Source organism: Furipterus horrens, unplaced genomic scaffold (assembly GCF_987537825.1).
Source record: "Furipterus horrens unplaced genomic scaffold, mFurHor1.1.pri manual_scaffold_3, whole genome shotgun sequence".
In the NCBI taxonomy this organism is placed as follows: Eukaryota; Metazoa; Chordata; class Mammalia; order Chiroptera; family Furipteridae; genus Furipterus; species Furipterus horrens.
In genome coordinates this window covers 5,135,172-5,151,627 of record NW_028327173.1, presented here as the reverse complement: position 1 = coordinate 5,151,627, position 16,456 = coordinate 5,135,172, and the positions used below count along the sequence as shown (strand labels likewise).

Genomic DNA, 16,456 nt, shown 5'->3' with positions numbered 1-16,456 from the left:
TGGGTAATCTTGGCTGGTTCTGAGCACGGCTGGGTCCACCCTCTGAATCTAGACCAGGGTCTGGCAGTCCATGACCCATGGGCCAATCTGGCCCACTGCCTGTATTTGTCAATAAAGTTTTATTGGCACGCAGCCCTGCCCGCTTGTTCACGTACTGTCTCCGGCATTCTCTCTCACTTGCTACACCAGCGGTCAGGTGGCTGCGACAGAGGTCGTATGGTTCATGAAGCCTGAACATTTGCTCCCTGGCCCTTGAGAGTTAGCTGATTTGTGTTCTAAATCTTAGAAAGTTTTGCCAACCAATGAAGAAACAGGGTCAAACCTCTCCCCCAAACTCCACCCAAGGCACAGGGAGTGTCAGACCTGCTGTCTGCCCTCCCACGCCCCAGCCCTCCTCCCTCCACACCTGCGCTCCGCCCGCGGCCAGACATCCCTGGAGCCCCGGATGCCCGTTCCCTTCACAAACCACAGCCTCATTGACAGCAGCTACCAGCCTTTTTGATTATGCACCCAATTAGCAAACTTTCAAACGTGTACCCCCCAAAGTCCTGTACTGCGCAGCGGACCGTCTTAGAAACACGCGCGGGACGTGGGCACGGTGCCCGTCTCTTTTCCAATGGCCACAGAGGAGTTATTAAGGGCCAGGAATCACCCTGAAGCCCCGCCCTGAGCAATGCCCCAGAAAACACAGGGATGGGGGGAGGCTGGGGCCTCGAGACCCAGGAGTCCCCCCTACCTGGCAGCAGGCAGGAAGGGAAGGATTAGGGACCCCCCCAGAGAAGGCGCTAGCTGCTCCCCAGCAGCAAATACCAGGGCCAGGCAGGGGGATTTCTGTGCTTTGACTCAGAGTACTACATCTTTCAAAGTAAACCAACCCAGACGAGAAAGCAATGGAGAGGAAAGCCCCTTGGAAATAGCTGGTGGGTGACGGCTTCTGCCAGGAGAGTGGGAGGGAAGATGCTGGTGACAGGATGGAGAGGGGGTGGGGGAGCCAGGGTGCCCCTACCCAGTGGGTGCCTTCCAAGGGTTCAGACCACCCCCCAGTTCCTGCCCTGGGCCCTCCTTCCAGGGGTTCAGACCACCCCCCAGTTCCCGCACTGGGCCCTCCAGCCCTCACTCCGGTCCGCCCAGGCAGCCTACCCGCCAGGGAGAACATTGGGCCACAGGCTCTCAGTGACCCACGCGGGGGCGGGGTCAAGGTCCCATCTCACCTTCCCAGCCACTGAGGCACCACCCACTGACTTCCTGTGGGCACTTCAGGCGGCTCTGAGTGTTTCCACAGGGGACGCCTGGTGGCCCCCACGGCATGGGATAGAGGAACAGGCTCCAAAAAGGGACATGAGCGGCGCTGGGACTACCCCGGGTCTCCTCCAGCAGTGCCACAGGGAGATGCTTCCCTACCCGAGACATCTCACACACACCCAAGGCCCAGACAACCGAGGGAGGGAAGGGTGAGCTCAGCCCCGTAGAGGTCACGGAGGACATGCCACCTGACCCCTCCGATGCCAGTTGCCTGCCCAGGCACACCTGGGGAAAGGGGATAGACCCCAGGAGGCACAGAGGACTGAGGGCGACCTCACGGACTCCAGCCTCCTTGTAGCGTCTTCTCTGCCCCTGGGATGAGCCAGGGCAGACAAGAGGACCCAAATACAGCTCCCTTGGAGTGTTGATGGAGGAAAAAAAAAAAAGAAATGCGACCGCGGCGAGCTTTGTACCCGGCCGGGACACGGGGCCACCCAAGTGAAAGGCAGTTCCCTGCCGGCGACTGGCTGCTTTTAGAAACACACCCTGCTCGTCCGCCACAAGCCTTAGCCGGCAGCTAAAAGAGGGAAGTAGTGAACGAAACAGCTCTCTGGATAAGACGAGAGAGGGTGCCAGGGGCAAAGCTAATGATAGGCTTCCACTCCGCCACCCAAATTTGTCCAGACGGCCCTGTAGGGAGAGGGGCATCGCAGACAGCGTGCGGGCCTGGGGGGGGGGGGGGGCCGCGGAGGGCGGTGCCCGGCTCTGTGCCGAGCCCTCCCGGGGTCCTCGCTGTCCCCACCCTCCCCGCCGGCCTCCACACAGAGCCTTCTCAAGTGGTGACTGCTTAAAACTGTCCGGTGGACGTTCGTGAAACACGCAGGTGGCCCTGGCCAGCTCACTGCGTGCCTACTATGGGCCAATGTCACAGGGCCACCTCAGGGACAACTGAGACAGGATAGTAAGAAGCTAGGAAAATTCCTTGGTGAGTGGAATAAAAACACTAGACAGACAGCTGAACACAGTGGCCGAGCAACTGACAGCCAGTGCATATGGTCCAGGGCAGAAGGGTCGCCAGGGCAGAGGGCAAAACTGGGACAAGGGCCTCACCCCCAGGGTGACCTCCCCTCCCCTGGCCTTTCCTCCCTGGAGATAACACCTAGGCCTCCACTGCTTTCAGTTCCAGGCCCAGAAAAGCAGCAATGCAAGGACTAAGGACCCCCAGCCCCGTCACTGACCCATCAGCAGAGACCGTGACCCTGACAGGCACACCTGGAGGACTGATAAATATTCTGCTGAGACACTCCCCTGACACCTCCGTTAATATTCCTGCATCCAGGAAAGAGATAAAAGCCCAACACAAAGGACCCAGCAGGTGCTCTCTCCGTCTGGGGAGCCCTTTCCTTTCCCTGCTTCTTCCCCCACTTCTTTCCCCACAGGCAGGCGTCTCCTAAACTCTAAGGCACTGGGCAGCTGGCAGCTTGTCCCAGGACAATCCCCTGAACCTGTCCCCATGGCCCCCTTTTCTCTGACTGCCCCGGGAGCTCAGGCAGCCCAGCTCGGGCTCTCCTGTTGCTTCTTCTATGCTAGGCCCTTCCTTGTTTCCCTGTCCCCGGCTTTAATACACGTACCCTCATAGTCACCTGGACTCCTGCTGTGAAGACTTTCCTACACCCTGCAGCTGGCTGGACGCAGACCTGCTCAGGGCCAGGCCCCGTCCAATCACACCAGGATCAAGTCTCGCATATTAAAGCACTTTATGACCTGCCTCTGACTACCTTTCTGGCCTCACCCCCCAGTGCCCTTCCCGGCACACCATGCAAAACCAGGGGACAGTGGCAGAGTGCCCCTAACAAGCTGGGGGTGGTGGATGGGCGTGTGGCTGCTTGCCCAGCACCTGGCGTCTTTGTTCAGGTGATGCGCCCTGCTTCTGAGTTGGAGGTCTCGCTCTCTCCACTCCTGGCCCCGGGCTGTGGTCCTACTCTGTCCTGGCTCTGGGGGCAGCGGGTACACACCTCAGTCCACTGCATCAGGGCGTCCCCCACCCCTGTGACAGTGCGTACACAGGCCAGCCAGAGCCCACCCTGGGACTTCTGCTTTAGTGGCCTTCTGAGGAGGACAAAAACAAGGCAAGAAGATGCTTAAATAGAGAGGCCACTGCCAATGCTGGAGTCTGAGCCTCTGGATCCAGCCGTGCCTGAAGCCCTCCACCTTTAGCTGCATACAGCTCAGCAGACCAGTCGCTTGCTAAGGCCATTTGGATTTGGCTGTCTGTCCCGGACAACTGGAAAAGTCCTACCTGACTCGGGGCCAAGCTTTTAGACTTCACTTTTTTGCTTCTCCTGTTTCTCCCACGTGGAACTCCTGGCTTCCTTCTCAGGCGGTTTCCCACGGAGACTCTGACCCTGGACTCGAGTTCCCTCCGGAAAGCCGTCCTGACCTCTCTGCAGTGTCATTTAGATGCCTCCACGCTGTGTCCTCTCAATACCTGTGTGTGCCTCCCCAGGTCCTTGTTCCTTGAAAATTCAGTCCTTGAGCGTGGTCAGAGCTCACTCCTACACACCCCAAACTGTCCCCAGTGTGTCAGGCAGGCCAGTGTCCAGAGAGCAGGGGGCAGCCAGCCCCTCCCCTCCACCAGCCCCGGTCGCTCTTCCCTGGAAAACCCCGAGTCAGCAGCAGGAGCCGAGGCGGCTCCATCAGCGGCTATGTGCTGAGCGCTGGGGTCCCGCCCCCACCCCCACCCCCCCACTGCCTGCCTGGCACAGACCCACCCGTGAGGCCCCTCCCATCACAGCCTGTCTCTGCCGCCCCCACCCACTAGGTTTTCCAAGAAACAATGTGTCTGGTCTGGATCAGACAATGCTGGCCCCGAGACACACACAGCAGACTTGTCCCAAACATGACCGTCTGGCCGGGTGTCAGCTCTATCTAAGAGGTCAGGGGTCACAGGAGTTATCATCTCTGTGAGCTGTGACTCTGAAGCAGTCAGGCCTGTTCCCAGGCAGAGTCTGGGCACCTCCTCCCCCCGCTGGGAGCCACACAAGGTTCCCTTTATGGGAACGAGGCGGCCGGGCCGTTTCAGCCTCAGGGAAACCCAGGTTTGGGTTTTCTCCGCAGGCACAACCAGGCCTTTGTCTTGCGTTTGCTCCGTCCCCACTGGCTGGGCTGGCCTCCCGGTCAAGTGCACAGCGTCCAGGACCCAAGCCCCTCCAGCCAGCCCTACTGAGGCTGGGCACAAAGAGACACCACAGAAGACAGCAAGGGACATGCACCCCATACTTCCTACCAAAACCTCACAGAGGACCTACTATGCGCTGAGCAAGGGATTCGAAGTGGCAGGTGACTGATGTGACAACAGCTAATTAAGGGGCAATTCATCGATGCAACGAATCATTATGAGTCCTACTATGCGCCTGCCTGCCCAGGTGAGAAGAACAAAGTGCTGCCCATGCAGCCCATTCCAGCAGCACCAGACGTGTCAGCTTATTGAGAGAAATGTCAAGGCTGGCTCACGTGACTGACGCGGTGGCAGAGGCGGGAGGCAACGGCTCAGCGAGGTGTGGGCAGCCACCCTCTCGGACTGCCACGGCGGAAGAGAACAATGGCGGAGGCCTCAGTGACCCAACAGGCGCAGGTGCCACCAGCGGCCCGTACAGATCTGCCACTTTTGCAAGGGCGAGGTCAGCCCCAAACTACCGTTTTTTACGGGGTGGCGGCAGCTGGGTGAACAACAGCACATCAACACCCTTTGCAGAGTTCCAGCGCAATGTGGGCTGCGTGATGATTAGATGAGGTTTTAGATCATTTCTGAGCAGCAACCCACTGGACCAAGGTAATAGAGCTGATGAGAGACACGAAACTCACATGGACTTCTGGGGACCAAGTCGGCTTCCTTGGCTGCCAATGACTCGGAGACACAGATTGCACGGAAGTATACGCATCCTGACAGATCCCCAAGCGATGGAAGGAGTAAGACAACAGATCTTTGCAGGGTTCTTTTTTTGCAAATCCTGCAGTACCTGGTGGATCCCCACGCCCTTTTACCTGGAGCGGGATGCTGCATGCCAGCCCTGGGGACTAGGCCTGGGGTCAAACAAGGCCTGACACCATTGTAACCCAGCTTTCAGGACAACTGGGGAACACGGGGCCTCCCCCAGCTGACAAGGCAAAGATTGCATCTCTCCCAACAGGGACAGTAACTCAGGAACAAGTTGATACGGGTGTAGAGTGTCCAGTACGCAAAGATTACTTGGGTGAAGAGGAAGTCCCGCAGTTACCCGGCAACCACTTCCTCCACAGCAAGTGTGTTGTGCGGTGGTGGGAGCGGCACGACACACGTCCTATGTGTAGGAAGGGTTTAAATGGTGAGGACTCTACTTGGCAAACCCAGAACTCCAAGGCCTGTGCAAGCCACAGATTCAGCAGTGACAGCCAGCTACATAACCGATGGACTTTCTGAAGCTCAAGACCACATCTGAGCCAGGGCGGTGGCAGTCATCTTAACCACAGCTGTAAATTGTATCAAAACAAAAACAAATAATATATGCTGAATTTGCTCATGTGATATGGAGCCTAAGATGTCCCAAGATCTGCAGTCCACCCGCCAGGAGGGACAGCGGTGTCATTCCGATCTGATTCCAAACACTTGAGCACAGCCTTCTCTCTCTGCGTTGCCACACGTCTTCTCTGCCACGTTTGGTAGGTCCTGGCCGAGGATCACAGTGTCAAGAAGAGTGAGCCCTTTCCTTCCCCACTAGAAAAAAAAAATCATCGGATTCATCCCTTCTCATGAATCTAAGGTTCTCCTGATGGCTGTCTCGGCTCTGGGGACTGGGGGTGGGGGGGTGGGGGGGGTGGTCCTCACCACCAAGCTGGAGGCCCACAGCTGCTAGCAGGACAGTCAGGGCAAAGCAGCCTCTGCTAGGTGCCATCAGCGTCCTGCACGTCATCAGCAGCTCCAGGAGCTCGAAGCAGGTGTTGGCTCTGCTGCTGTGCTTGGCCTCACCCGGCTGAAAGGACAGGGAGAGTCCCAGACGAGGCCTTCCAAGGCTCCAAGAGCATCTCCCTGTTCGGGGCATTAGGTTCTGTTGGCTGGAGGCTGATGGAGGCGGTGGGGGAGGGAGTGAAGTGAGATCGTAAACTGTGGGTACATCTGATGGGGGCTTGACAGCCCAAATTTATAAAGAACTTATAACACTCAACACCATACAAACAAACAACCCAATTAAAAAATGGGCAAAGGACCTGAATAGACACCTCTCCGCAAGGGATGTACACATGGCCAACAGACATATGAAAAGATGCTCAATGTCACTGACCATCAGAGAGATGGAAATTAAAACCACAGTGAGATATCACCTCACGCTGCTCTGAATGACTACCATCAACAAATCAGCAAACAAGTGCCGGCGAGGACGCGGAGAAAGGGGAACCTTTCTGCACTGCTGGTGGGAATGCAGACTGGTGCGGCCACTATGGGAAGCAGTGTGGAGATACCTCAATAAATTAAATATGGATCTGCCTTTTGATCCTGCGATCCTACTTCTAGGAATATATCGGAAGAAACCCAAAACACTAATTTGAAACAACACAAGCACCCCATGTTCACTGCAGCGTTATTTACAATCGCCAAGATATGGCAGCAACCCAAGTGTCCATCAGTAGATGAGTGGGTAAAACTACGAAATATTTATACAACGGAATTCTACTCGGCCGTAAAAAAGAAGGAAATTTTACCCTTTGCAGTGGTATGGATGGACCTGGAGAATATTATGCTGAGTGAAATAAGCAGTCAGAGAAAGAAAAATACCACGTGATTTTACTCATGTGTGGAATCCAATGAACAAACGGAACGAAGAAGCCAAACAGAGACAGACTCATAGCTGCAGAGCAGGTGACAGCTGGCGGGGGGGTGGGGGGGGGTTTAAGGGGTGAAGGGACTGAGCCAAAAGGAAAAAGGACCCATGGACGTGGACGACAGTGTGGTGATTGTAAGGGGGAGGGGTTATAAGGGGGATATGTGGTAATGGAAAAATGCAATAAAAATGATAGTAAATTCTTAAAGAAGTGTGAACGTTTGATCGCTCATCAGAAGTTTGGTCCCTTTGGCACACAGAAAAGGCCTAAAAAAACCAGGAAAAAGGAAATGGAAACAACCACGACTGGGATTGGGGCCAAAGGGAGCAACCAGGATGCCCAGGAGGGATGGGAGCTTGATTCCAGGCGGCCAAGCATGCATGGAACCCCCTCTTTGGAGTCTGTGTCCTCCTTCTTCTTGCACAAAAAGTCCCCCTGATTTCCCACGGGCCACCAGGAGGAAGGGTCTGAGGGGGAGGGGAGGCCCACAGTCCCACGGTGTCACAGGCCCATGGGCACAATGCCTGCCACCTGCGGGCATCTCAGCAGGAAGCAGGTCCCCAGAGCCCAGAGCCCAGCTGCGGGTGTCAGCGGCGTGGACGTGGCACCGTCTCTCTGAGGCCCAGGAGGCCCAGGAGGCCTGCAGACACTGGGGGCATCTGGAAACCACCTCCTTGTAGTAAGATGGGCCTGGTGTTCTCCCTGCTCTGCTTTGTGTACGTGTGGGTTTCATGAGGCTAAAGATGAAGCCCCCCACTGCAGACAGGGCTCTAGGCCTGGTGAGGGGCAACGCGGCCCAGCACTGAATTCTGGGCACCTTCAGCATCAGTCTTGGCACCCGGGCTATACCGAATGTTCCGAGATCCACTGTGATCTCTGCCAACAGGCCCTGAGGGCACAAGTCCCCAAACCAGCCGTGGGAGAAACGGAAAACCCCAGTGATTCTGTGGAAGAAACATCCGCTGCTGAGTGTCAGGCACAGGGGCTGGGGGGCCGGAGCGGGGCCAAGTCCAGCCGCCAGCCCCCCTCAGCTCTGGGCCAGCAGGAATTAGTCTGTCTCATCTAGACAGTCAAAGCCGCCAGCCCAGACAAGGCAATCCATGGAGGGGACAAGGTCAGATGCTCAGACGGAGGGTCAGGAACGTGGATTTCCCCTTTCCAAGATGGCACAGGGAAGGAGGAGTGGCTGGCAGGACCAGTCGCTGAAGGCCAGAGCAGGGGAGGGGCGGCCACCCTGCTCCCAGACACTGACTGCCCCTCCACAGTCAGCATCAAAGAGTGACAGCCAGACACTGTCACCGCAGGGAAGGTCACATGTGGGTCAGTGCCGGCAGCACGGGAAGGGAGTGACCTCTTCCCAAAGCCCATTCAGGAACCTCCCTGCAAGCCCAGACGTCTGATGCAGCCAGACAACAAAGGGACGGGGGGCTGGGGGTGCTGAGGTGTCTGATGGTCCAGCGCGGTGCTCCCCTCCATCCCAGGGGGCCCCTCCGCTGCACCTCAGCCCCCTGCTGACCGTCAGAGTGGCCGCAGCAGCACGGAACGTACTCCAGCCCTAGCCACTTTGCACTGGCTCTTCTGACCCTCCCGAATGTTCTGCCAGTTCTCAGCCCTGCGGACCCAGAGGCGGTTCCGCCTGCCCCGGCAAGCACACCGCTTCTCAGTCAGCTCCGAGGAGCCCTCTGCACGCTGGGCCTTATTCAGAGCCCCCTTCTCAGTCAACCAGCAGGTCAGGACTGTTAACTCCTGCTGGCCAACAGGTCAAGTCACGATACAAACTGGGGGGGACCAGCAATCGAGACTCGAAAACCTGTGAATGTAAGAGGCAGGCTCCGGCTTTGGAGCTCACCACCGTGGGTTCAGATCCCAGCTCTGACCTTTCCCCTGGCTATGACTGGAGACTTGGGGGGTGGGGGGGGAAGGGGGGTTCAGTTTTCCTGTCTGCAAAATGAGGACAATGACCGTATCTGTCTCCCAGGGGTGGTTTTAAGGGGAGATGACACCGGTGCACACACATCATGCTACCTATTTATGGTGAGTCCTCTTTAAAGAGAAACTGTGGGGGTGAGTCCGAGACAGAAGAAGCTTGAGCCCCAGGGCCTCAGCCCTGGGGATTGGGATCCTTAATAAAGGGCCCCTAGAGGCCCTCACAGGGTGGGGGCTTGGGGAGAGCAGGCATGGAGCCCTGCCCAGTGCTATTTTCGGGTGTGAGTTACCTGGGACGGCCTCTGCCCGTCTGTCTGTAAGACACACTCCGCGGCTGCTCCCCCCAGAGTGAGGGGCTGTAGCGTGGAAATGGACAGCTAGAGCCCAGAAGGAGGCCGCGTGGCGGGCCTTTGGCCAACGGTGCCCATTGGCATCGACCTTGCTGTTGCTGCTGCACACCCCAGCCCTACTCTGCCCCCAAACTCCCCCAGGTGCCCGCTGGGGCTGAACGAACCTCTCCCGGGAACCTGACGATGCCTAGGCCAGTCCCCTTGCCCCCGTCCTGTCTCTTCGAACGCAGCTTGAGTCACATCTTAACTTCCTGGAGTCAACGGTGCGTTACGGTGACAATTGAGGCAATTTAGTAAAACGGCGGTGACTCTCCCCTGGACGGGTCTCAGACGTGATGAAGGGCAGCTTTCATGACCTGCCCCGGTCTGCCTCCCTCCCTGGTTCACAAGCTTCCTGAGCGACTCTTGCCCTCATTTCCGGCTGAATAGTAAGTGTTCACTAAAGGCCCGCAAAGGCAAACTGCTGAGCACCTCTCTCTGGGTACTGAGGTGATAACGGACAGGTCAGGACAAGTTTAGATGAGGTGGCATGGGGTCTGCCCTCTCCCGAGAACGGGTCCTGGTGCTTGGAGCCCACTGGGCCATCCAGGACATGTGGGATTTCACCCCCCACACAGGCTTCCTTTGTAACGGGTCCTGGCTTCACGCTGCACGCACCATTAGCCCAGAAATGCGACACAAAAGAACCCACTGAGCCCAAGGAATGTAAATGCTTACGGCCCCCCGCTTGTGAAGCTCTGCAGACTAAACTAAGGTTTAAGAGCTTTTGTCATCTTGGGGGGGGCGGGGGGAGGAGGTCCGGAGGGAAGCAGGGTCGTTTCCAGCACCGTAATTCCACCGCCACCTTTTTCACCCGCAGTCCCGTGGCCTTGGCCTGGCAGGTGGCCCACACCCCAGGGATTCAGGGACAGGATCAGAGGAGGGGAGAAGCAAGATGCCGATGTTAAAATGGGGGGAAGGTCTTCCAGCTGGAGCCTAGGGGAGACCTCTCCCGGTCACACCAACTTTTCCCATAATCCCATCCCACTAAAACCAGCTTCCAAAATGCCAGTGATGAAAATGAAAAGTCCCCCACAAGGAAACAAGGGGCGCAGAGCCCAACCTCCAGGTCATCTTCCAGCGGGAGGTCCCGCTCGGCCTCCGTGGGGGCGTAGTCACCAGGAATGCGGTCAGACCCTCAAGCCGAGGTCGTGATGGCTGAAGAACGATGGGCTGCTTCAGTCCCACTGTGTGCCAGGCACTGCCCTAGGCTCAGGGGCTGCCAGACCAGGCAGACGGAGCCCCTGTCCTCACGGAGACAGACAGTCAACCGACCACCACGGGATATGAGGTGAGTGGATCAAAGATGCTAACTGTTCCATCGCCAGGAGTAGGCTGGCTCATTCATTCATTCACTCATTCACCAAGTCCTCACGGAGCCCGCGCGTGTCCCGGCCACTGTGCTTGACGGGCACCAGGACCGGACAGTGATAACCGAGGTGTCTGTCCCGGAGGGTGTTTCAGCGACTCCCAGCACATCTCCCTGATTCCTTACCAGCCCCCCGCCAGGCACTGAGCATGGGAATTGGCCCAGCTCCACATTTCCCTCAGTGATGTGGGGTGAATCTGTTTTTCCTGCTCCACTGCCTGAAATACTTGCCAAACAGAACAGGTGGGGTACGTGCTTCCCCCAAGTACCAAGGGATAACTTACAAACACTGAGCAAACCCACTGCGTATAAAACACCTCAGCAAAACGGGGGCAGGGACACCCCACTTCTGCATACAAAGGAGGCAGCACAGGGGGAGGAAAGGCAAGAGGAGGGCAAAGCCATCTGGCTGGGGTGGGGAGGGAGGCGGTGTTGCAGGTGGCAGACAGACAGAGACACCTGCCACACAGAGGGTGGTCTGGCCCAGAGATCGCAGGGGTTCATTCTCACCCCCAGCCTGTCTTATTCTTGCAGCGACCCCTCATCCTGGAACAAGGCTGGCACACAGTGGGTGCGCAGGAGATAATTGCAGAAGGAAATTCTGCCGTGAAAATTTAAGAAGGAGGCAAAGAGAAACCTAAGTTGGGGGTGGGGACCAGCAACACTGAGAAGCAGACACTGGCCTGGACGTCTGGAGCCCCTGGCAAGGGACTGTGGCCCTGTCCTGAGCAAGTACATCTGGCCACCACAACAACATCACTGCACTCAACGGGCTTGAAAGTATGAATCCCCTTCCTCTCTTGTGAGGAGCGTGTCCTGCCTCTGACCCCAGAATCAGGAAGGCAGGTGGCTGGCTGGCCCCGGGCCAGGCCCAGCCAGGGTCCTCCCAGAAGGGTTAGGGCTGGTTGCTTGCAGACAGGAAAGGCAGGAAGCAGCTTCCCACCCAAGGACCAGCGGGTGCGGACGCAGGAGCTCACAGTGGGCTGTCCTGTCTCTAGCCGCCAGGCTGGACAGTGCTTGGAAGCTCTATCCTTCAAGACGTGGCCTTACCAACGGCCCCCACCCACGCCACACTGGCCATGCCTGGGCTAAAATCCATCACCCCCGCCACCTCAACCCAATTCCCCCTCTGCCCCTTCCTGGCCCCTGCGTCCCGCTCTCCTTGCTCCAGGGGGACACCTGCAGCTGCTCCATGGTCAGGGCTCCTCCTTTCTCAACGACAGCCATGCTTCACCAAGCCCCTGACCCGCGACGTCCGCATTGGATTTCAGAGGGGGCAGCAGCGGTCCCGCGTCCCAAGAAGGGGCGGAGCAGCGGGGCCCCGGGACCGTCCTCCTCGCTGCGGCTGGCCTCTCCTCTTGTACTACCACATGAGTCTCGTGTCCGTTTCATAGATGTGGGAACTGAGGCTCAAAGAGGCCAAGTAACGGTCCGGGATCCAAGTCAGAAGCCAGAAACCAAACTCATGGTCCTCCGGACATTGGGAGCCTGAGAGTGGAGGTAGCAGTGGCCTTGGGGACAAAGAAGAACATGGCAGGAAGGCCTTGTGGGCCACAGGCAAAGAATGCTGCCCTCGTTCCCCTCCTGTTCCCCTCTCCACCCCCCACACCGTAGCCTGAAGAGGCTGGGCCTAGGGCAGGGCCGACAGTGCCAGGGAGAAGCAGCAAAGAGTCGGAGGCCAGAGGGGACAGACAGCAGAGAGAGTGCAGACCGGAGAGGGACCAGAGTGCAGGTGGCAGCTGAGGCCTGAGGACGTTCCGGTTGAGGAGCTAGGGGTACATCTTGGGTGCCCAGGTCCACCTTCACCCCTCACCCGCTGTCAGCCCAGACCCCACAGCCCCCTTCATCATCAGGCCACAGGACATGCCATCCTTCCCAGACCGAGCTTCCAGAACCAACGCCACATTTCCCTGACCTGCCCGGAAAGGGAGGGTGAGTACAGCTGCTTCCTGTGGTCCCCACCTGGCTCATCAAGGGTCCCAGGCTGTCCAGCCGCTTCCCCAGGCTCCCACTGGGACCAGAGTCAGAGGCACTCCAGGGCAGGCTCCGGGCACCAGGGAGTTCCAGAAGAACATGGCCTTACAAGCCCACAGCGCCAGTGACAGGGCCAGGATGCCCCTTAGGTCTTCGCCCGTGTCCTTGTTTGCTGTATGCCCCACAAGGCCACCAGAGCAGGACGGAGCCTGGCACACAGAAGCTCTTGCAAACATGTGGAACCAACGGAAGGTCAAAGAATGAAAAGTGCCACCCAAGGAGACCGAAGAGCTGCGCAGCTCAAAAGAAAAAGAAAGAAAAACAAATTGGTTCCCTCACCACAGGAAATCCGTTGCGCAAAACTTTGAAACTATCTTTTCCCACCTGGTGGCCTGAAAAATCTCTGTCTCACACACACACACGCTCTCCCCCCCCCCCCCCCTCTCTCTTCCCAGATAACTAAACTGAAAATCCTGGAGTCATATTGATTTTTATGATGACCTTTATTAAGTGCTTACTACATGCCAGGTACCATCTAAACACCTGGCGGTCTTGCGTACACACATGCCCTTCGATTGGTGACAGATCTCATCAAGTCCTCCTCCCCCTCTAGTTCTTACATATCCAAAGGTCCAGCTTCAATGTCACCTCTTCCAGGAAGTCTTCCTGGATTCACCGGCTGAGCATAAACCCTTATCTTCATCAAAATCCCCCAGAATGCCAATTCTCTCTCATTGCTTCTATTACCCTCTGCCTAAAATGGTCTTGTTTGAGATTTTACCATGTGCTCTCTTCCCTTCCAGAAAGTACAGGAAGCAAGCTCTCCAAGGCCAGGATTAAGGATTATAAATTCCAAGAAATACTCCCTCCTCTGAGCAGGAAGGAAAATGGAAGGTGAGGCCCTACTCTACCTCAGGCCTCAGATCCCAGTTGTGGGACAACTGCTCTGGACAGTTCACCCCACATCAACCCCTTCCATCCATGAGGTACTCCTACCCACCCCCAGTTCACAGATGGGGAAGTGAGACCCGGGTCACAGAGGTAGGAAGTACCAGTGCTACACTCCAGCCACCTCCATCAGCCTCCCCAGCCAGGCTTGTAACTGCTCCAGCCGTCACACCCAGACTAAACACGGCTTCCAGGGTGGCCTCCTCCAGAGAAGAAACCCACGGACCAGAGGCTGCACACAGCAGACCGCCTGCTGGGCTCTGAAGGGGGCGCATGGGCTCTAAGACACCCACATACTCCCAGACGTGTTGGTAATGAGTGACCGCCATGATGCCCCCCTGCCCCCCCCCACCTCACATCCAGATGCATGGCATCCAGAGGCCCCAAGACCCCGCCAGATGCCAACACCAAAGTCTGCTCTGTTGGGCCAGTGCCCACCCACACCAGCGTGCTCACACCACCTGGCCGAGCCTCTGTGGGAACACACGCACATGCACACACATGCACATACCCCCCCCCACACACAGCCCTCCGCTGGGCCCTGGAGGCTGCCTCTCACCCCCGCCCCAGCAGAATCTGACTGCCTGGATGCACCACCATCTCCAACTCACCTGCAGCAGGCCGGCCGGCCAGCAGGGAAGTGTCTTCTTCCCAGCTCAGGTCCCCTGGGAGGTGAGCGAGCCCAGGGGAGATGAGGCTGGCTTGTCTCACGGGCACCCTCCTCTTCCCCCAAGCTCCCCCTCCCCTGCCCTGCTGGGCAAGGCTGAGGAGGGAAGAGCACAGGGTCACGGTTCCCTCTGCAGGACCTGGTGGCCGCTGCACCTCCCTGACCTCCTGCACTGGGTCCCCACTTATAAATGACTAAGCGATTTCCACCTCGGAGACTGCCTGCCAAGAGGCCCTGCTGGCTGCGGAACTGTGTACCAGGGTGCCTGGAGCCGCACGCACTAAAACCCATAATTGGTGAGTCCTCTTCTCGGGAAAGAAAACCCCCTCCATGTTTTGTTTTGTTTTCCCCTTAAATGAAACAAATCCACCCACGTAGTTACTGGAAACTCGAGCATGTGAAACTGAACCGTTTGCAAAGAGAATTAGTCAGCAAGATTATGAGCAGAGGAGCGGCCCCTCTGTAGGTGGAGCTGCCTGGCTGTAGAGGGGTGTGGAGTGGTCGGGACCCCCACACTCACTGCAGAGGGTGCCCTGGGCACGGAGCAAAAGGAGTGGCATCGCCTGTTTTTTGGCCAAGGGTGAAGAGTGCATCTGACTAGGTGCCCCGGTCACGACAGACAACGGTTTAAAAGCCCTGGCTCAGGAATCTGACCCTCGTTCAAATAAATCCACACCACCCACTTAGTTGATCCTCTGAGCCTCGGTTTCTTCATCTGGGAGATGGGGGTACCAGAGCCTTCCAGGTGCCTTGTCAGGGTCACCAGAGACACCCACACAAAGCTCTGGGCCCTGGCACCCAACGGGCAGCCACGGATGCTGACTTTCACAAGGAAGCTAAGATGGGCACGTGGGACCATCTTAGGGCTCCCCGCCCCAGAGCTCTGTCCCCCACGATGCAGTGGAATTGGCTGAGTTGGTCCCCAGCCCTCCTGCTTTCCCCAGGACACAGCATGGGGAGGCAGGAAGTAGCCCAGGCCAGGTGTCAGCAGGTACAGGTCACACTCCAGCGCCCTCAGCCCCGAGCTTTGGGACCCCACTGGGCTCCTTGGCCTTGGCCTTCTCATCTGTATATATAGGGCACAGACATTTTATTCTGTGTTGTTTCTTTTCAAGCAAACAAAAAAATCCCACAAAGTTATTCTCCCACATTTTTTTAAAAAATCTGGATTCCTGGCTTCTCTTAGGGGGAAAAAGAAACAGACGCTATTAGCGTACTGGACGCCACTCCTCCAGGTAAGAGAGGCCACCACTCCTTCACACAGGGCATTCGATTCCACTTGGGCACAGTCCTCCCCCTGCCCTATAGCCTCCCACAAGCGGCTCATTTGCACCTTCTTCCCGGCCCCTCAGGGCATACAAGTTTGTGACCCAGTTAAAAACCCTAATTTTATTTAGGAGCATGACATTAGCCACTTTTCCCTCGAAATATTCACAGGAAGTGTCCCTTGGGAAGGTAATTAAAGTCTGACACTTCAGGCTTATTTTTCTTGCGGAAAAAAGACGACCTAAGAAGACCTACACCTGGCTCTGGCTGAAGGAAACCCCGCAATGAAGCAGTAATTTTCTGAAATTCTTTATGTGGTTCACTAGACAAAGAGCAGAGGCAGGTGTCGGGGTCCTGCCCTTCATGTCTCTGACTCTACCCCCCCACCCCCCGCTTTCTCTGGGTCTCCCCCTCTAGACACACAGAAGGTGGGCACTGGGAGTCCAGACGCCCCTTCAGGAGGGTCCAGGACGGCTGCTCGCAGAACGGGGAGCCCTTTGTTTGGTTTACTGGGGGGCCGGAGGGGCAGGGTCCTGAGGACGCAGCCATATCTCCGCACAGCCCAGCAGAGATACTGAAAACGTCAGGTGGACACTTGAGAACATTCTCACGTTGTCTTGGTCGCTGCCGAAGGGAAAGACACAAGATTCAGAACCTCCACTCTCCTTGCCTCTACGATGACACCTGGTTCATTCAGCCTCCACAGGGCGCCTGCTGAGGGCCGGCCACCAAGACCCCGCAGGGGCACATCCCCCCATAGCCTCCGGGCACACCTGCATCACATAACTTACCTGTGCAGTGGCCCAGTGACTGCTGCCT

At 57.3% G+C, this 16,456-nt stretch overlaps 1 protein-coding gene and 1 pseudogene across 3 annotated transcripts in view; one reads left to right on the top strand and one right to left on the bottom strand.

The window, feature by feature from the left end:
- Positions 1-16,456, bottom strand: part of SPSB1 (splA/ryanodine receptor domain and SOCS box containing 1) — a 62,005-nt gene that overhangs the window by 33,288 nt on the left and 12,261 nt on the right. Inside the window, exon 1 of one of the 3 annotated variants that reach the window (XM_090268542.1) lies at positions 14,316-14,552. The exons of 1 other annotated variant lie outside the window; for it this stretch is intronic. The gene's annotated coding sequence lies outside the window, so the exon portion shown is untranslated. Of the gene's footprint in view, positions 1-12,744; positions 12,767-14,315; positions 14,553-16,456 lie in introns of those variants that run through there. One more of the 3 variants, XM_090268544.1, reaches the window with a different exon arrangement.
- LOC150014143 (E3 ubiquitin-protein ligase RNF115 pseudogene) lies at positions 4,738-5,701 on the top strand (annotated as a pseudogene).